Genomic DNA, 22,296 nt, shown 5'->3' on the forward strand with positions numbered 1-22,296 from the left:
GCGTGCAAGTACCGCTGTAGAAAGCTGCAGAGGCAAGTGGCAACAAAGCCAATCTGTTACATTTGTCTTGGAAGAATTAATGACACTTTTCATTCATTTGTCGGAAGCAAGCATACAGCTGCAGCATGCATCTGCAATACTAGTAGGTAACACTTGACGTGACCGCCCCCCTCCCATCTATAATGCAAGTGTATTATTATAGTTCAAGGTATTCTCCCATAGTTTGAGAATTTATGGTGTTTTAAAGTGGATACAAGCAAAAATGTGTCATACTTTTTAGCACAGCAAAAAACTGAAACTGTGACGCTGTTTGCCTTCTTAAGTTACTTATTAAAAGCTAAATTAAATGATATAATAATGAGTTATGTGGATGTCAGTGGAGATCTAAAGAGAAATATATCCATGTGTGTAGCTTTGCTGAGTAGAATGTGAAATTTTGTATGAATGAGACTGGTCCTATTAGAGATGTAATAGAAATTAAGCTACGCTGATGCAGAACCTCTCAGAATACCTACATCAAAGTGCACAATTCTGCCATGCGTATTGCTCTCAAAGGATTGAAAAAAATCTTTAGTTCACTTTATTCCCAATGGTAATTCCATGGCAGTCATACATGGATCTGATTAAAAATAGGTCAATATCTTTTGTGGTGGGTCTCTTGACACTTTGGTGCACGATTGCACTACACCTACCCCGAGGGTAAATGGCCCCTTAGGAAATTTGTGCATTAACAAAAACGCAGCCTAGGGATACTTTAGGATCACATCCTTTTATTTATCAGCTAAATCAAAGTCTTGAGGTAGGATACTTTATTGCTGAGTCATGTAAATATGCTTTATGTTTAAGATCAGAATAACTTTAGCTGTAAAAATACACAGATCTACATATTTAGCCATCCAAGTAATGTTTGCATGCCAAGGGTTAATTCTGTTCTTTACTCTCTATCAATTGTACAGAAAAATGCTCTAGCTGAAATCTTGCAAAAAAGAAAATCATATATTCAGGAATTGCCTTATGGCAGGAAGTCTTTGTCTGCCTGTTTGCTTTATTGCAGTTGTTTACTGCCATGAATCGATTTTTTTTTTTTTTGTTACCAAACCAGTGTATTGAAGGTGGTGAGGGAAAGTGGGGGTGGAGGCTCGGTTCTGCAGTTAGAAAGACCTAGGAGCCGGTTGCTGCCTCATGATTTTTGACTTGGAATTTCCATATTAGAAAAAGAGAGCAGCTTCTTTTCGATATAATGGAGCCATTAACATCTATTAATAATGCAGACAGGGTAAGTAGCTGGAGTTGGAGCTCCCTGGGGACCTCGTAAAACAGATGTGCACTATATCTTCCCGGATTTGATAGCTGCTGGGGTCGAGGGGGTCGCTGTGGTTCCCGTTTATTTCCTCTGGCAGCGGTTTTCTAATTTAAGCACCTCTGTCTCCTGGCTACAGTAGCCTGCTGTGATGTGAAGGGAGGGGTGTTCAGGCATTGTCATGCTTGGTGCCTGAAAAAGGGCACTGGCAGAACCGTTAGAGCCTCAGTGCTGGTTACTAGCTATCTTACTCTTAGCATTTTCTTCTCAGATGCATTTGCCGGTGTGGTGGTGGAGCTGGTTCTTTTGTTGTGGCGCAAAGGTAAGCCTTTCCTTCTCCTCGCTGAGTTCCTGATTTTTCTTTGCATTAGAGGCAAGAAATAATTCTGCTAGCAAAAAAGCCTGTACAGTATAATTTGACATAACGTCTACGGCTGGCTGAAAATGTAATTGCCATATTCCCTATTTCAAGATTATGCTCTTCAGTTTTAATTGAATATATTCATGGGGGCTGTTGGCTGCTGAGAGAAAAATACGTTCTCTCTAAAACTATCCATCTCTGACTTTCGAACAGTAGGCATGCTAAAACAATTATTTAAAAAAAATGTTTAAGCCTGAGTTCTTCATTATCATTTGTACTTCGTCTGATCATAGACTGTTCGTTATTATAAACAAATATGTGTTTCCATTTAGTCACAAGTACCTGTTTTCATTGACGAGTATGCAAAAGAGTATCATTTATATTTTTCCAGGTTTAAGCTTGATAGCAGATGTAAATGTCTACACTTTCTGTGCAGTTAGAATGCGGTATTTTGCAGAGCCAGTAACATAACTTCTGTGAGATGAACACGCAGGATACAGCCCCCTTTATTATGCATGAGAATGAATGTTAATCTTTTGTTACAAAGGATACTTTTATTGTAATTGGATGGGTTATTTCTGCATTATTTTCTATTTACTCTCCATCTTACAGCAAACCAAACATACGTTTTCAGGGAAATAAAAAATACACCAGATAGAGAGAAATGACAGAGACTTGATTAGATTTTTTTGAAGTGATGTGAAAGCCAATGTATATAATTGTACCAACCCATTGGGGGCCTTATGTCTACAAATGAGTTTGTGGAAATATGTTAAAATTTAATTTAATGTTTTAAATTTTGTAACTGACATTCAATTCATATTTAAAATTCCATTATGTCTCTTCTTTTTATATATCTAGATACCATCGTGTGTATTAACTTGCACATTCCTGCCAGTCAAACCCAAACTAATGGGGGGCTTTCCTTCCCCCCCCCATGAGACCTTATCAATAGTGAATCAATATTACATTTTGTGTTTGAATGGAAAAGATTTCCTATTTTGAAACAATACATATTTACCTGCTTTTAGACTGAAATGCAAATTAAACATTCATTTTCTTTTGATTTTAAAATTAAAATGTTGATGTGTAGCACAAATAACGGAAAAAACCCTATTTGTATTTAAAAAACAAACTGGAGTTTTAAAATCTCTGTGTATGTGTACACACACACACACACACTTTCCCTACTCCTGCCTGGTTTGTTTTTTTGTTGTGAATTTTAATACACTCATGGGTTAGTTGTGGATTTTTTGTAATATATTGACTGTTTTCCTTCTCTTTCTGACACAAACAGCATAATGCTAGAATACATTAGAATATAATGAAAACAAATGCACACAATTGAGAAGGGTTTCATTAAACAATAAAATATGCACTATTTTAAAATGAATGAGAGAATTGAATTAATCATTAACTTTTTCATTTTGAGCTAAATTTAAGATTGATCACCATTGGTAAAGTGCCATTTTTAGTGGGAAAACTTTTTACATTCTATATATTAAAATAAAGCTTAGATATTTGGGGGAAGGGGTTAAACTGTTAGTAGCAAAATATAGAGCATTTGCCCCCATCATTGTAGGATAGACGAAGAAGCAAGATAAATAAAGGTGGAAGGATGAAAAAATAACCGCTTGTTATTGGTATTATGTTAATTTTATAAAGTCAAGTGTTTCCTAAATTTTACATTGATAATATCCCTTACCAGATTTTTTGGGGCTGGGGGTGGAAACAGGGCCTGATTCTGGATCTTGACATATGTTGAGTGATACCTTTAATCCTGGAGCTGTACTATTCATTTCAATGGGATTATCCAAGGACTAAGGTACTACTCGACATGAGTAAGGACAGTTGATAATCTAATCTATGTGTTCTATTTTGTTTTTAAAATCAAACCTTTGTTTTGTCTGTTGTGCGGAAGTAGATATTTTGTCCTCGTTTGTTTAAAATAAATTCTACATCCAAAATGCATAGATAGATATATCATTTTAATACGTATAAAATAAAAGAATATTTTTAATACTTCCACTGTTTTAATACCTTTTTTTATTGCGGATGCATTATATGGAAAATATCAATTTTGTATCATGACATTTGTGGCATGAAGATGTCATGTATTAGGCATCTATAGCCACAGAATATGTGATTTACACTGTACTGTATTATATGGAAAAATTATGAATAAATATACAGGAAGTGCTAGCAAATAAAGTAGTATATGTAATATCTCTGTCTCCCTACAGTTAGTAAAACATTTTAAGAGGCAGAAAAATATTTAAAACTGGAAATCTAAATTATGGGTATATGAGAAGCCTAATGACTTTAAAAATACATTGTTAGAAATTAGGCATCCGTGTTTTTTAGGAAACAAAGGAAAGATCCTCTTTCCTTTGTTAATGGCATTTATCATCTTTAACTCGTTAGCTGCTGAAGATGGGAGCCAAAATACTGAGGGGAGTGTGGCTCTGTACACTACTCTTGACAAACTGTACATAAATTCTCCAAGGAGAATATGTGTATGGGTATCTGAATCTTTTCTTATAAATTTGTGCTTAATACATGTGTACACAGACATAGACTATTTTTCCATGAGTGTAACTCTACCTAACCTCCTTTCAGAGAATGTATGATTTTTCCCCATGTGCAATGTGATTTTTAATCTTGCAAATTAAAAAGCAGACCCTGAAAGGAACCTCATAATATCTAGAGACACATCCTCATCTTTTGAATGACCCCTATGCAAAGTAGAAATACTTTCTGAGATGCCCAAGGAAAGAATAGCAAAATGGAATATATTATGGGATAGTGAAGCCTGATTGATTGTTTAATTTGATAGTGATTTTTATATTTCCAGGGACATTTATTTTAAATAGCTTCTTTTAAAAAGAAACCTTTTTCTCCTACATTTTTATTTTAAAAAACTGTGTATCTCCATACCTTGCCCAGAGTTGTCATATTTCAAATGTAAAATACATTTCTTATTTGTTAGGTGTCCTATGTATGCATTCAAAAATCTTTACATTAGTCTGCATTAATTTTAGCTTTACAATAATTTTAATGTTAAATACTCTGGAGAAAGTACAAGAACAAAGCTTTAATCTTCATTAGCATTCTTGTTCAATTCAGTCTCTGCTTCTTTTTAGTCCACTGAATTCCACTAGTTAGAGGATTAAAGCATTTTCTCCCTATTCTAAAGTTAAAGAACTTTGATATTTCAATCACATCAATGAATATGAAAATATTATTAACTAGTATTTAAAAAAATCCAATGTCATGTATTTGGAATATAGAAAGTGATCATGTGTCTTGAAACAAAGCACTTACTGTGAATGTATTTCTTTTAAGGAGAATTTATTTTTCAAGACAAACTGAACAGGATATGTCGTAATTGTCTCATTAATTACTAAACAGGATCCTTCTAACAACTGTGGATGATGACTGCCAGTTTAACTATACTAAGAAAAAATATCCAATAGCTTTTCCCCATAAACATTGTTACTTTTTTAACAGAAGAAACAACTTTTTGAGGCACCAAAAAAGGAAAAGACAAAACTAGAATATTAAATATAAGAAATTGTGAAAATTGCAGTGGCGGCAAGGCAGAAAAATGTCCTAAACCAGAGGATCCTCCCGATTCTGATTTCAGTAGAAAAGAGAATAGTTGCAAGAAAAAAGCTCAAATTTGCTTACTTGTATTAATTGATAGTGGGGCGTGATGGTAAGGAGAGTAAATACTAAATTTCTCAAGAGTAAATGGCATGTCTATGCTTCTCTTGGGGGGGATTGTACCTCAGCTATACCTGTACTCTGTCCCCAGGAGAATGCACCACTGCAGTGGTCTCAAATGGGAATAGTGTTTTTCAGGGGATTGGGAATTTGTACCTCTCTCTGTGTTGTTCGGTTTAAGTTAGATTTTAGAATGGGTGGGGATAGGCCTTGGTGTCTGTGAGAATTCAGAATGGAAATGTATTTGTTGGATATACAGTATATGCTCTCTCTGAGTTTCAACTTGAGACTTCCTAAAATGCCTGTCTGTCTCTCCTCCCCACCATCTGAAGGAATGGTACAGATCTCAGGCTGTCTACACAGCAGCGTTATTTTGGAATAACTGACATTATTCCGAAATAACAAAGAGCGCGTTTACATAGCAAGCTATTACTTTGAAATAATGGTGAGCTGGAGGACTTCTTATTCCAACTCCTGTAACCCTCATTTCACAAGGAGTAAGGGAAGTTGAAGGAAGAGTATTCTTCCTGCGGTGTAGAGAACGCTAACAGCCAAATTAAGCCATTTTGTCTTCAGCTACACAATTGACATAGCTGAAGTTGTGTAGCTTAATTCTACTTTTGCCCTGCTGTGTAGGTGTGTGCCCTTAAAGAGATATAAGTATCTCTGGCTTCTAGTTGTGGATAGATAGGAAGGTAGGTGTATGTGTGGGTGTATAGTATTTCACAAAGGATGACGAATTGTGATATAAACTACATGTAGTGGTAATAACCCTGTGATAAATGCTTTTATCATACAACTTTAACCACTACACTTGCACTCGATTCATTCATCTCTGCAAGGACTGCTGTAAACAGGCCAAACTAATGTGCACTCCAGGCATCCACCACTTTAAAAAAGTAAACATTAAATCTGCCCCAATAATAGTCCCTCCTCCCATCCAAAATATTAAACTTTCATCTTCGCAGATCACACTGGTCTGATTCCAGTGGCAGATTGAGTTGTGGCATGTTTTATATTTAGACCATCATGACTGATAAGGAAGCACTGCATAAATAGTGAGGAAATGTTCTCAAATTCACAATGGGACATAGCTCTTGATTCTAGCCCTAGTAGGTTCCAAGACAGCTGATGGTTAAGATGCAACATTATGCACAGGAAAAATGATTTTAGGTGACCTGGAGAGAAAATGTCTCTTTGGGTGCGTTTAGACTGCAGGGTTTTTTTCGGGAAAACAGCTGTTTGACTGTCTTTCTGAAAAAACCACTTACATCCACACTGGTATTGCATTTTTTTGAAAGAAAATCAAAAGAATATAGGGGGTTTTCCGACATTGGTAAACCTCATTCTATGAGGAAGAACGCCTTTTCCGAAAGAGTTTCTTTGGAAAAAAGGCGTGTGTGGACGCGGAAGAGGGAGTTTTTTCAAAAGAAAAGGAAAGAGGAAAAAGCACAGGTGCCCTAATGACCACTCTGTCCATAGTAATCACTGCTTAAATGTGAGATAGCGTCCATTCAGTATGGATGCTATCTTTCAAAAAAGCAGATCGCTTTTTTGATGCGCTTTGGCAGTGTGGACACTCTCTTTTGGAAGAAGTTTTTAAAAGCTTCTTCCGAAAGAAGCCTGTAGTCTAGACGTACCCTTTCTGAGGTTTCTCCTGTTGGACACATGGTGGTGATAATTTAAGGTGCATGGCTTGACAGGGAATGGAATATAGAAAATAAAATTATATCTGTTTTTATTGGAACATAGCATGTCAAGAAAAACTAGTTACAACACATGACATAGACTACAGGCTAGTGTGGGCTTCCCAAAGACTTTCTTTTCATTCTCTTGGGAGCACATGCACTTCTGGCTGTATTACCTATGAGAAAGTAACATAGTCATCATGCTCATTATCCCTTTACACTGTATCATTCAGTATCTAGGTACCTTCCTGTTTTGTTAGATAGAAGCGCACACATGATTTAAACTGCTTGTCAAAGTACAAGATGTAGGTTTTTAAGCATATTTGCCCCTCTCGATATTCATGCATGCAAAGAAGGAGGACAAGGGAAAGAAAGGATAATTCTTTTTTGAGTGATTGTCCCTATGTATACTGCACTTCAGGTGGCTCATGCTGTCCATCCAGGTTGGAGAATTTCCTTTAGCCGTGCCTATGTGGGCTGCACATACATGCTTGCTTACCACTTTGCTTTGTCCTGAGAAGATAAAGGAAGCTGCTAGGCCACTGCCATCTTAGTTGTCATCTAGGATGCATCTTCAGTGTTTGTGCTGAATTCTTCATTTTGCTGTAAATCACTTTAGAAAAGTTAGTTAGGATTTAGTTTTTATCACGGTCATTCTTTATCTAGAACACTCCCTCTGGGAAGGAAACCATTGCTGTACCCTTCTTCCCTCTCCTCTCCCGCCCTCCCTGACTCTTCAGCAATTGTGGGGAGAATGTCAAGGATCCCTGACATTGAAAGCTACGATTGGCACCAAAAGCTCATCCCCGGTCACGGATTATCACAATACCTGTCTGTAACCCCCCCCCCCCCTTTTTTTTCTGTACAGCATTAAAATGGATATGTCCCTCCATTTATTGACGCACTCCCAAGCCACATTTGCAATCACTAGATATTTACACACCCGTGATCAAAAGCAAACCCAGTTAGTCACAGTTCAGACAACTAGCCCTACCTGCCTTTTATCAGCAGTAGTATGAACCATCACACGAGTGTCAGAGAATGCACAGAAAGGGTGCCCACAACTAACTATCTTCTACTTCCTAACCACTGTCACTCTCCAGACTGATTTGTATTTGATGGGACGTTTCAGAGCCACACTCTTAACTGTCCCTTTAGATCTGCACAATGCCTCTGGCCTTTAGCCTCCCTTTGGAGGCTGGCTTTCTCATTACGCAGCTGCCTAGACAGAAATCATATGACTGACAAATGGACAATGTTACATTAGAGCAGGGGTGGGCAAGATCCAGCCCGCCAAGTCTTTTAATGTGGCCTGCCCCTCAGACCTGGAGCAGCTCCATGCCACTCAAAGCCGGCCAATGGGAGCTGAGAGATTGTGCTGGGGGACATGGGCAGCATGTGAAGCCTCTGCCCCCACTCCCGCCACACAGTGCAGAGAGCCACATCGAACAGCTAGCTGCTTTGAGTGGTCTGGGTCTGCCACCCTGTTGAGCTGAGCTGAGCTGGCCCAGAACCACATAGGTAAGTGCCTCCTGGCTCCAGCCCTTCCTATACTCCCTGCTTCCAGTCACCACCCTCTTCCCAGGTCACAACTCCCTCTCAAACTCTACACCCTCTCCTATACCCCAGTCTCCTACCCCAAGCTCCTTTCTGCACCCAACCTCCATCCCAGACCCTGCACTTCCTCTCTGGAAAAGTGCTGCCCTTGACCACTTACCAAATGGTGGAGTGGTCCCCCATCAAAAATTATTGCCCGGCCCTGCGTTGGGGAATGCAACCTAATTATCTTCCCTCACAGACCCACTTCCCTGACCTCTTTTTTTTGTTTGTTTGTTTGTTTGTTTGGAGATCCTCATAAGAAGATGTTAGGGGAGGAGGTAGAATTCATGTGGTAATTGAGCCAGTACTTGAAAAAAGGGGAAAGAGATTCTACTTGAGTTACTGCCTCAGCTGCAAAAAGAGAGGTGGGTGGAGGTTCATTCTGAACCTCAGGAAATGAACAAGTTCATCTGGCTAAGTTTTACAATAGTGACCCTGTCATCCCTTATCCCATTGCTAGATCCAGACTATTGGTTAACAGTCCTCAGTTTCACATAGACATTAATGGTACACACAGAAGATTCCTCCGAGATTTGTGACCATTCAGCAGTGCTACCAATACAGAGTTCGCCCCTTGGGCTCAATGGCACAAAAGTGTTCACCATGGTGCTCTTGGTGATAGCAGCTCACTGGTGGGGGCAATGGTCTGCCCTTATTTAGGCAACTGGTTCATGAAGAGACAGTCTTACCAGGATCATGAGAAACAACAACTGTACTTCTCCATCTGTTTGAAAGGCTGGACCTCAGGACAAACTGGAAAGAAGTCCACCCTGAAACGCTCACAGTCTATAGAATTCTTCAAGGCTGGGCTGGACAGTGTTGCAGTCAGGGCTTACTTACTGGAGAGCCACTTTCTCTCCATCACTGGGCTCATTCAGTGACTCCGTTTGCATCCCAGGACTCCCACATGATCTGTCTGGCACTGTTGGGCCAGACTGCTGCAAGCACCTATGGGACCCACTTAGTGAGGCTTCACCTGAAATGTCTACAAGTGTGACTGTCGACTGTTCACGCTTCAGAGAAGCACAATCTGGATCCGTTAGTCACAATTTCCCAAAGAATCTTAGTCTCCCCTTACCAGCCCTCTCTCCACCTTCCTCAATATACTAGTTATTAGTCCAACACCCAGGACGTACTTGCCAACCAAATCCAGGCACGCTGAGGGTGGTGTATTTGGATGAATGTCAGAGTTAGAGAAAACCTGTTCAGTAGATTTGCTTGACTAGCAACTATTACAATCTAAGAGGGAGATTGATATTTTGGTGTCATGTAACTGATAGGTAATTCCTCCTTTACAGGCTAAGATTCTGGACATTCTTGACATCCCTTTGTCCTTAAAATCCTTGCTGCTGTTTCTGCGTTAGAGCACATCTTGTGCCATTAGCATGTTTTATCCATGAGTAGACACCTACTATATGGTCTTGTGCCTGGTTCCTGAAAGGTGGTATTTGGTTTTCCTCCGTGGCAATACCAGTACCAACCTGGGACGTGAACCTTATTTTGTCAACCCTTGCTAAGTTATAGTACAAACCCCTTCTGTGAAGGTAACATTTCTAATTGCTGTCACACTGGACAGAAGAGTTTGGGGAACTAAGGTTACTTATGGCTTACCCACCCTACAGGTTTGGTTTGGTCTTGTTGCAAGAGCAAGGTGTCTAAGACTATGTCATAAGTTTATCCCAAACATTGTGGTGATCTTTCTTCCAAATCAACCAGTGTATCATCCTAAGCCTTGTTCTACCAAAGAGGCGGTCACATAGCATTCACTAGATGTGTACAGAGCTCTTGCTTGCATCTACAGAGAACAAAAGTTTTGAAAGCCTCTTGCACTGTTAGCCACTGGGAGCTTCTGCTTTCACATATTCCCCAGAAGAGACAGTCAGAATTGATCTGCTCAAGGGAGTCATTGGTTGTCTCATAGGACAACTTGAGAACTCGCTTAGCTAGAGCTCAGGCAACATCTGAGGCTTCTTTGAGAGATTTTCCTGTTACTGACAGCTGCAGAACAATAACTTGGAGTTCCTTACACACATTCCCTAGATGCTGTGCTATGCTGCAACAGCTGCTTCTGATGCTTCTCTAGGCAAGGCAGGTCTACAGTCTGTGCTATAGGACCACAGACACCTGACTCCTTATAGAGATCCTGCTTATGAATAACCCAAAGTGCACTACACAGAGGGTCAAACAGTCAAAGAAGGGATTACTCCCCTTTTAATAACTGCAGCTCTTGTAGCAGTGTTGTCACTATGGACATGTCTACACTAGGAAATTATTTTGAAATAATAACAAAATTGAAATAATGTTATCTCTCCATTTCCGCCCCTCCCCCCCATGGAAGAGCCTAAAAATTAGCCCGAGGCAGGCTCTGTTATTGTGAACTTGCTACCTTGACTTAGAGCTCCAGGAAGCAGTGGAGAGTAATTACTTCAAATTATTCTGGGGAGTAGTTATTTCAAAATATCCGCACCGGAGCACACTACCACTGTTTCGAAATAACTATTTTGAAATAAGCATTATTCTCCAAGGAAAGCAGGAGTATAGATTTTGAAATAACCAGCCCATTATTTCAAATAATAGGCTTGGTAGTGTGGATGCCCTGCTTATTATTTTGAAATAAGGGGGCGCTTATTTCGAAATAGCCCTGGTCTACACTAGGAAGTTAAATGTAGTGCACTGTTCGCCTTCCTTCCCTGTTGCCACACACACACACACACACACACACACACACTATACACACACACCCGACTGATGGTCGAGAAGGAACAATGATGGCACCAGTCTGGCAGCTTGCTTTATTCCCCCAGTGCAAGACACAATGAAGTTGGGGTGCATGCACAGACTCCCCAGACATTGCTGATGAAAATTCTGTGCTCTTGGGCATATGGGATCACCAAATGGAATTAACGGGTAGCAGGTTTAAAGCAAACCAAAAGATGTCTTTCTTCACACAACGCATAAGTCAACTTTGTGGCACTCCTTCCCTGAGTTTATCGCGAAGGTCAAGATTATGCAGGGTTCAGAAAAGAGCTGGATAAACTAATGGAACATAGATCCATCAAAGGCTAATAGCTAAGGTGGGCAGGGATGATGTCCCTAGCCTCTGTTTGTCAAAGGCTGGAAATGGGCTACAGAGGATGGGTCACTTGATGTTCTCTGTTGTGTTCATTGCTCCTGGAGCACCTGGCGTTGACCACTGTCAAAGGGTATGTCTACACTAGCCACCCTAGTTCGAACTACGGTGGCTAATGTAGTCATTCGAACTTGCAAATGAAGCCCGGGATTAAAATATCCCGGGCTTTATTTGCATGTTCCTGGGCGCCGCCATTTTTAAATGCCCGGTAGTTCGGACTCCCTGCCCGCGGCTACACGCGGCATGGGTTAGGTAGTTTGAACTAAAGTCCCTAATTCGGACTACCGTTACTCCCTACCGCGGGCAGGGAATCCTAACTACCGGGCATTTAAAAATGGTGGCACCCGGGAACATGCAAATAAAGCCTGGGATATTTTAATCCCAGGCTTCATTTGCAAGTTCGAATGACTACATTAACCACCCTAGTTCGAACTAGGGTGGCTAGTGTAGACATACCCAAACAGAATACTGCTTTAAGTGGACATTTGGTCTGATCTAGTATGGCCGTGTTTATGCACAATCTGAAAGTGTCAACACGTCTCAAAGAACTCCAGTGAGTAATCCTCCATTTCTGCCCTGTCTTGCCTGATTGTGCTGGATCTTTGTGGGTCTTTTCATCCCCAGCAGAGCAACTGGTCAGGTTTCCAATAAATCGTTTTCTTTAGCACTAAGTGGAAGATCCAACTAATACACCCATATGCGTTACTTGTCCAAATGGATCGTGTCATTCAGTTGTGGTCAAATTATCAGCCTAACTTTGGAGTTAAGATCGATCAGCACCTTATCAAAGGCCAGATCCTTTACTTCTGTAAATTGTTGTAGCTCAGTTGAAATCAATGGAGCAATGACAATTTGACAGCTGAGCATCTGTCCCTGAGTGTCTAATTATGGATCCAGTCCTGTAGATCATCTTCAGTTTTCTCTTGGGGGCAAAGTTTGGCCTCAGCTACATATTTTGAAGGTTAAATTGATATTAAAATTCAAATTGGCATTAAAACCCGACTGGCAAAATGTTGAAAACACATTCAGATTGGTGAGGTGACAGATAATCTTTTTGTATTTCAGCAGTGACATGTTCTTCACCAAATGTGTCAAAGGCTCCTGGCTGTCTCAGAGTTAAACTTAACACCATTTTGAATTCATAAAATAAGTGGAGTGCACAAATTTCCATATCAAAAGTGGAGTCAGACTAGAGGGCCTATTAAGTACTGATCTGCTCTGTGCTTGGCTTGATTAAGCTAATATTAGCTCCCGGCAACACTTCAGTGACATTGATTATGACAACGGAAGTGACATTTTTGAATTGCCCCTTTTTTTTCAGGCAGGATATTGATATTTGCTTATCCGGCAGGATGTGAGAAATAATGCCAGAAGACTGTTGGAACACGAGACAGATTCTGTCTCTGTATCTTCATTTGTGTGGCTTGTCAGATTTTCTGCAATGCGCAGAGGCTCTTAAACATAGTAAACATTATTTTTGTAAATAAACAGTACCTGGTTGTAGTTATAAGTTCAATGAGCATTTTTAAAGGTTCTTTAAATTTGGTATTTCTAAAGCAAAAAATAAAACTGTTAATAATGAAGTAAAATATGTAAAACTGTACCTTTACGCAGAAAATCAAACTTCTAGAAAAACAAATATAAGGGGAAAGGTATTGTAATGGTGGATTAACTGTTCTCTGTACTGTTTAGTTCTCAAATGTGTTTTTAAAAGATCTTTCTGAATATTAAATCTATGTAGAGTAGGGATATAAAAGAGTAGTCGATTAGTCGACTACTTGCATTCCCCCGCCCCCTTGCTGCCTCTACATCAGAGGCAGCAAGGGTGAGGGAAGTAGCAAGGGAGGATGGTATTGGGGGGGAACTTAAAAGCCAGTTCCCCCCCAGTACCATCTCCATGGTCCTGGAGGGGGGGGGGGCGGAAGGGAGGCAGAGGTGCAGTGGGCAGCTCTTGCTACATTTAAAAGGCAGAGGCAGAGCGGTCATGAACCCGGCGTGAGCCAGGACTTCTGGTCCCAGCTCATGCCAGTTCCCAGACCAACCCCCGCTGTGGCTCTGCAGCTTAAATGTAGTAAGAGCCTGTCTGCCATAGCACTCGGCTCCTACTACATTTAAACTGCAGAGCCGTAGCTGGGCCCCTTATTGACTAATCATGTACTTCATACAAATTGTAAATCAAGTACACGATTAGCTGGTTACTCTCTTCTTAACATCCTTAATGTAGAGTCAGTTTTACCTATTCCCAAAAGCAGCTTAAGCTTTACAGTCCCTGAAACCTCACTTCAACCACTGCCTCACCAATGTAAGACTAATACTTAGTGCTATCTTCAGAGTGCTGTACAAACACGAAGTCTTTTTTCAACTGCTTGAGATATTATTAGCCCCATTTTCCAAACAGGGACATGAAGGCAGAAGAGTTTAAATAACTAATTCCTCTTTACCTGTGGACAATGTCAGAGCAAGGACTGGAACTCCAGGACTTTCTCATCTTCTGTTCAGACCACATTTCTTTCTAAGCTAGTCATTTCCGTCTTGAGCCAGAATGTGATGAAAAAAATAACTATGTTTATAGCATGGGAAAGAGCCTATACGTATGCAAATACAGATACTTGCATTTTGCCTGTTGTGCATTTCTAGCTTCACTAAATATGCACTGACAGACTTCAATGAATGTACGTCTATATTTTTAACAATGTCTTAGCGACTCAGAAGCAGCAATTTACAACTTGCTACTTGCTTAACCATTAGCAGGTTTCAGGTTTCTTGTATGCAATAAGACTGTCAAATCCAAATGGACAAACCAGAAATTCAGTTTGAGCTACATGAAGTCATTTGGAACTGAATGAAGGATTTTAAGACGATACAGTAAAAGTTCTGTTATCAGTGCCAAGAGATTGATCAGCAAAAGCATGTTGAGAGTATGGGGGGTGTCAGTTAATCAAATATTCCAAGTTAACTAATTTATACTTTACCAATGAAATACTTTTTCAAAGAATTAGAAACAATAAAATGAATAAAGTATAAAATAGCGCACAGGTACTCACCAATCCAGTAGTAGTACTGCACTGCAGCGTGGTTGGTTTCTTGAAGCACTTAGGTGTATGCAGGTAAACTTTTCTATACAGTAGGTTGTCTTATGATACTACATATTTCTATAGGCAGCATATAACCTACGCCCAGATAACTAAAAATTCATTTCACTCTGAAACTTACACTGAACAAAATTTAATCTTTCTTTGATTCAGAAGGCACTAGAAGATCTTGCAATGCCTCGGCATTATCATTATCCACATCAATTATTGTAGATGTAGAAGGTGTAGGAGAATGGGCTGGATCTCTAATGACCCGATGACAGACCCAGGAGCATCCTTTTTTAAATAAATCTCTGATATCAGCTTGCTTCTCTTCTGCCTCTCTTGCATGACAGTAGAGCGCAGAATGTGCAGTTGTATAATGTGCTGGGTGATATACTAGTCCCGTTGACTAGATTGAAGATTTGTATTGGGATATACCAGAAATGCTGGTTTAATTGTGTTTTCTGGCTAATTGAGTGCTGGAGAACAAAGCTTTTACTGTATTGTTAACCTTTCTAGATGCAGTGCACTATAAACTACTTCAGTAAACATGCCTAGAATTGCCTCATCACACTAAAACAGACTGTGGAGCTAACTTCTAGAAACATCCTTTCACCCAAGGGTAGGACTGTAGGCTTTCCTCACCACTAAACACCTATATGTATTTCTCTCTTTTTCGATAAACGCCACATAGCCAGAAGCAGCAGACTTTTCCAAAAGCTAATTTCAGCATATTTGTCTGGCAGAACAGTTTTACCAGCTTTCGGTTCTGGTAGTTAGTTACGTCAGGGTTCTCAACTTCCTAACTGATTTAATGAAGCTAAAACAGGCTCTCTGGTTTATTATTCACACAGCCACTCTAATGTATTGAGACACACTGCAATCTCATAACAGCAAGGTAGGCAGAGAGAACCGCTTCTGATTCACTAGGAATTGCACACATCCTTTGTTTGCTTGTTTTTTTCCAACTTCCTCACCTGTCATGTCTTTTATTTAGACTGCAACCTCTTGGGCAGAAATGGACTTCCTTATATTTTCTTATCACCTAGCAAAATGGGGCGTTGAGTACCTTTTCTGTATGCATGAAAGGGCATATTGTTATCAAGTTATTTATTCTTTTGAGCATAACTCCTACTGTCAGTATTTCTGATTTCAGAAAATTTACTTGATATCTTGAAGCCAAACAAAGAAATTTTATTACTGAAATAACTGTGGGGAAGGCTGTTTTCAGCATAGTTGAATGTCAGTAGCGCATGCTGCTATGCTCTACCTCTAGATGGCAGATATCAATATGCTTATATATTTTAGAAATGTCTGTCTGTCCGTGAGTCCGTTTGTTCACGAACTCCTCCTACATGGTAAGAGCTAGGACCACCAGATTTGGTATGCAGCTTCCTCTTATCTTAACTTAAAACAAGGTCAGGGTTTGGTTGTACCAGGAAAACGGGATGTGCCTGGAATGGGATTGCTTCTTAAAAAACTATGCAGAAAAGAGACAGACTCACCAGGCAGGTGAAAGGGGCTGGCTCAGGGCATGCCCTCTATCCCTCTTTTAGAGAGTTGGGGCAGTCTTGGAGACTCCTGCGCCCTCTCTGGGTGCCCTTTAGTTGGGGCGACAGGGCTCTCCCATCCCCAGATTCGTACAGGGATATTGTTGGCTGTTCCCCTTTGTCAGGGGGCAAGGAGAAAGTGCACAGTTTTCTGCATTCCACACTCTGGCTGGGGAGCACAGGGGACAGATGAACTGTGCACTTTGTTCTTGCTCCCTGAACAGACTAGGAAGGGGAAGAACAAGGAGCATGGGGGGGGGGGGAGAAGGGAGGCTTTGTCCCTGCCCCCCTACACACACTCCTTTGCCCACCCCTCCTCACCCTCAGCCTTGACTCCTGCACCCCCCCCCCCACACACACACACTCGCAACCCCTGCCCTAAGCCCCTCCTTAAGGACCCAGGCCACACCTGGTAAAAGTGTTGGTTATTCCATCTTTGAATATCAAGGGATTTGGTTATTAAAGAGGAAAAAAATGGCATCCCTGTTTAGGTCTGCCTCTGTGTGTCCCTGGTTTATTTCTGTTGACAAAATACTAAGACTTCATTCATATAACTCTGAAATTCATTTGTGAAACTCAGAATCAGATGTATAGTTCTTTTAAACACTTAAAGACATAAGCTGCTCAACCCAGTCAAAAGCTTTCTATGCTTCTAGCAAGAGCTTTAAAAGTTCCTATTCTCATAACCAAGCTGTGTGCGTATAATTGAAGGTGTCATCGATTATCAGGTGAATGTTTGGTAGAACTATATACCTCTGCTGGTCTTTCTAGTCTTCAGTTTAGAAGCCTCTTAGCCAAGGTTCATTCTAAAGAAATCTTAGTATCTCTGTCAGTATTAAAGAGAAAAAAGGAAGATCTGTCCTCCTTTAAAAGGATTTGAAAAATAAATTGGAGAAATAGCTATCAGCACGTAGACATTTTTTGAGTTTTCATATCAGAACTGATTTTCCAACTTCTTCCACTTGAATGGGTACGAGAAAGGTTTCGCTTTCCATTTATCGCTCCAAACCCATTAAATGGGCCATCTGCTTTTTTAGTCATTTCATGAGGCATAAGGGATCTATTGGAAAAGGCTTTCTTTAGCGAAAGACTGCCACTTTTCTCCAACAAAGCTCTGTGCCGGGGAAAAAAAGCAGCAGCCATTTTTATGCTAATGAAGCGTGGGATATTTAAATCCCCGCTTCATTAGCAATTTCAGCCTGCCTAATCTGCTTCCCTCTGCCGGCAGAGGGGTGCAGTCTAGACATACCCTCAGATGCAAAACATCTTGAGCACAGTTTGAGAGATGTGGTGATGATATTTGGGACGTTTGTTCCCCTGTTTTCTTAAATTATATTTTAGCTTTGTCAGTTGAGGTTTTTTTTTATTTTTATAAACAAGTGGAACAAACCCAGCTCTCTGTGAACTCTTTTTTATTCTGTATTTATTTTCTCAGAGAGGAAGCCCAATTTCCCAGTCTTTGTATTTCAGGATTCTTTAAAGCCACCCACATACACAACTACAACAAATGATTTACTGGGCCATGCATAATGGAGTCACTGAAAGATTCTCAAATGCACATGTATCATGGGAAGATAATTATCCATACAAGTACATTTCCTTACAAGAGCCTCCTCTATAGATAGTGAGAATGTAGGCAGCACTAGCTCTTAAGAGTTGCTTTTGCATTTTGTTCTTCTCCCCATTTGTTCTATTTTAGAGCCACTCTTCAGGATTTATATTTTTAAATGGATATTCTTTTGTTAAGGCCCAGTTACAATCATTTTGTATTTGTATTAACGTGCATTTTAAGCCAAGGAAAATTATATCTACTCCAAAAATATCCAAATAACGTTCTTTAGTGAGTGGAAGAACTGATTGCTGCTCAGTAGGAAAGGCATGAAAGAAGGAAAATGAGGGTCCTACGTTTGCTTAGGCTTACATACCCTTTTGCAGGGCAGTAAGCATCACCCCAAACAAGCTTCACCCATGTTTTGTGGTAGCTGCTACACTGCAGAGGAGCTCACTCTTTTTAAGAGCATAAAAAGAGGAAAATACCATAGATGCATTAAACTGGTAAAACAGCTCTCAAAATTAAGTTTGAGAGATTGCTTCTCCACTAAGCTGGGTAATTTAAATCCTTGTTTTCTGTTGTGCTGGTAGTAGTAGTGACCTTCCTTCCCCTCTAACCCCCAGCTATCAAAGCATGGTTACTGTTTGATGCACCATGACCATATGGAAGATTGATCCTGGATGTTGCTCAGTTTTTTATTCTGAAGCTTCACGTTTTTCCTCTGTGAACTATCCCTCCTTCCCCTTGCAAACCCATTACTTCCTTGTATTCTTGTCTTAGACACAGTGCTGTACTTTGGATATCAGGCAGGAAAACTACTAAACTTATGTCAGTGAAGCATTGGTGATGGTACAAAACTACACTTCTTGCCACTGAAATCCAAAGGCCAGGTTCAGATCTTATTTACATTAGTGTAAAACCCATTAAAGCCTAAATGCTTCAGATCAGCAATACACTTTATCTCAGTAGATTCATGTATTGAGACACACATTGTAGGTCCATATCTACATCTTATGATGTCCTCTACTACCCTGTTGGGTATATTCTGAGTTCACTTAAAATAAAATCTGTATCAAAACAGGTAAGGGACAGGAGAAGCTTGTGAACTGTAGGATTTTTTAGTTAACCAGTTTTGGGGTTCTCATTAACTAAATTGCTCTTGTGATTGTGGTCTTTTTAGGCATGCTTTTCATAGTTAGTGGTGAGACCAGCATGACACACATATAAAGGTACAGTTTCTCTCATCATATGCCCAATCTTATCTGGAAATTGCGATTTAGTGGGAGGTGTGTTTTTGACTAAAGCACTTAAACATATTTGGCATAAAGGAATTCCAGTGTCATCTCTCAAGTGTTGAACAAAACAGATGTTTATAACACTATTTACCAGTTATTCAGCTTCTTTTATTTGTACAACAATATAAAAGGCAAAGGTCTTAGGTGGAGAAATTCTGCACCCTTCTCCGATTTAGAACCAGCAAGGGAGATGGCTGTTATTTTATTTGAGCACATTGAGTACATAGCTGCTAAAGGTCCTGGTACAAATATTTGAACCCGATGAACAGTGTTCCCTGTAAGCTGTGTGCTTATGCAGCTGCTCAGAAGAAATTCACATGCCTCCCAGCTGATTAACAGAGTGTCCACAGCTAGGTTTTGTGGTTGTAGTGGTGGTGCACATTTGTACAAGCCTTGGTGTACATAAAATATTCCACATGTGAATGGAAAAGATTAGAGGAAACATTGTTGAGGACTATAGAAGAGTTGAGAAATCTCCAGACAATTTTGATCCTTTAAAAATGGTAAAAATCTTGTCAATGTATGACCACCCCCTCCAGTCATCCCTTCATATGTTTCATACTATTTCGAATGAAAATGTGCTAAATTGCCACAGATTAACACACTTACATTTCAAAAAAATATGCTGTTAACAGGAATATACAATAAATATAAAGATGATTGCACTTGTTTCTAAAGAACATTGTTAATCCACAGTGTTTGAGGGGGGTAAAGCCCATATCAAGTCTGAGTCATGGATGTTGTCATGGGGCAGACTCACTGCCCTGGCGCCTCCTGCCTGTAGCCCTGGGAATTAGCCTGTCAGCTCACTGGATGCCTCCCTCTGGCTGGTGTCTCCCTGTGTCTGCATTTCCCTCTCCAGTCCGGACCTGCATTACTCTTGGGCCGCGGTGTCCTCTTCAGACCAGTGCCCACTCCAGTGTCTCTCAGCCCCCTTCTGGGGGGGGAGGGGGGTTGTTTATCAGTCTCTTTACTCTGAGGTCCACCCCTCCCAGGGAACGCCCAGTTCGCATGTACCCGCCTTACCTCAGTGACCTTCTGCCAGTCTTCATCTAGCCCCTGCCTCGGGCAAACTGGCATCTGTAATGGCCACTCATCATTGGCAAGGGGGCGTGGAACTGCTGCTTTTTCCTATCCTGACTGATCCCCTGCAGCCTTAGTACTCTCAGCACTTGCCTCTGGTCCTCAAGCCTGGGGATGAGGTCAACCAGAGTTCTCCAGCTCTGCCTTCCTTCCTTCCCCAGCACTGCTCTACCTCCAGGAAGCCGCCTGCTTCCCAGGCAGCCAGGTCCCTCCTGCTCTCCAGCCAGAGCAAGAGTAAGTCCTCCTCTCTCCCTCCAGGAGCCCTTTTTTATATAGTCCCCAGCTGGGCCATAATTAGCAATATCTGCCTCAGCTGGGGCTTCACTCTCAACCCTCATTTGGGGCTGGGGTTTTGCCCTTAAAGGGACAGTGCAGGCAGTCTCCTTGTCACAGATGTCAATAAAATGAAAGACAAGACATACACATCCTGTTCAGACAGTATCCCATTCCTTCAAAGCAATCATGTACCATGCATATCATCAAATTTTGCAGCATTTGTCTTGTGCATTCTGACCTTTTGAGGGTAGCAAACGTGACTTGATTAGGTGATTTAAAACAGTGTTTCTCAACCTTCTTTTTATATATAAAGTATTCCCTTTAAAATAAAAAGTACCCCCAGTACCTACAGTTTTCAGACACACAATTTTTTTCTATCATTACAACACATTTGTTTAAACAACTTAATCGTAGCCAAGCAAGTGATGAAATGTTTGTGTAAAAAGTACAAAAATAATAAAGTGCTGTAAAACTTAAAACAAAAATTCAGTTTTCTCCACATTTCAGTTGTGTTGACATACCCCTCCTCCCCCAGACTTCTCGAGTATCCCTAAGGGTACTCGGACCACTGGTTGAGAAACACTGATTTAAAAGACACTGAATGTTTGCATGCCTCTGTTAAAATCCATTGTGGAAACTAATTTTGGATTATCCATTGCTACCCTAGTCTTTCAGCAGAAGTGAACATTCTTGTTTTTTAAAGCTGTTCCTAGTTAGGAAGACTATCGGAATTTTGTGTAACAAAATAACAAGGGATCTCTAGCTCGAGATAACCACAGTTTTTAAGACAAATAGTTTATTTACTGAAAAATGAAGGCTTGGTTGACTCAAACTGTGAATTTGTCAAAAAATGTGTGCATGTCATTCTCAAAATGGCCAAAGAGATTGACATAATGTTCCACCCCTCCATTCAGCCCAATAGTTGGGCTCTTTTTGAGATAGGAGAAATGCAGATTTGAATCCTTTCTCTGAAACAGACCTGAAATAGAAGGTTTTGGATTCACTGAAAATTCTTTCTTTCTTTCTTTCTTTCTTTTTTTTTTTTTTTAAGTCCAACCAAGTTTCCGATGTGTTGTTGTTTTTTTTTCTAGAGTTGCCACCCAGACAAAAAAATCAGGTATTTGCCCAGCTCTATCCTATCAAAGAATAGAAGCCACAGTGAATATAATACACCCAACATAGCCTCAGAGGGTATGTCTACACTACCACCCTAGTTTGAACTAGGGTGGTAATGTAGGCAACCGGAGTTGCAATTGAAGCCTGGGATTTCAATTTCCTGGGCTTCATTTGCATAAAGCCAGGTGCCACCATTTTTAAATGTCCGCTAGTGCGGACTCCGTGCCATGCGGCACGGACTAGGTAGTTCAGACTAGGCTTCCGTCACGAGGACTAGTCCGAACTACCTAGTCTGTGTCGCGTGTAGCCGCGCGGCACGGAGTCCGCACTAGCGGACATTTAAAAATGGCGGCGCCCGGCGTTATGCAAATGAAGCCCGGGAAATTCAAATCCCGGGCTTCATTTGCAACTCCGGTTGCCTACATTACCACCCTAGTTCGAACTAGGGTGGTAGTGTAGACATACCCAGATAGAGTTTGCCATTTATTAAATAGTGATTGTGTGTTTCTGGAATGTGAATCTGTAAGCCACTCTCTCAGCCAAATT

At 40.6% G+C, this 22,296-nt stretch overlaps 1 long non-coding RNA gene across 1 annotated transcript in view; it reads left to right on the top strand.

Moving 5' to 3' along the window:
* LOC102453666 (uncharacterized) overlaps positions 1-22,296 on the top strand; it is a 106,009-nt gene that overhangs the window by 22,288 nt on the left and 61,425 nt on the right. The window contains exon 2 of the long non-coding RNA XR_332225.4: positions 1,572-1,622. This is a non-coding gene — a long non-coding RNA (uncharacterized LOC102453666). The remainder of the gene's footprint in view (positions 1-1,571; positions 1,623-22,296) is intronic.

This window comes from Pelodiscus sinensis, chromosome 2, assembly GCF_049634645.1.
Source record: "Pelodiscus sinensis isolate JC-2024 chromosome 2, ASM4963464v1, whole genome shotgun sequence".
In the NCBI taxonomy this organism is placed as follows: Eukaryota; Metazoa; Chordata; order Testudines; family Trionychidae; genus Pelodiscus; species Pelodiscus sinensis.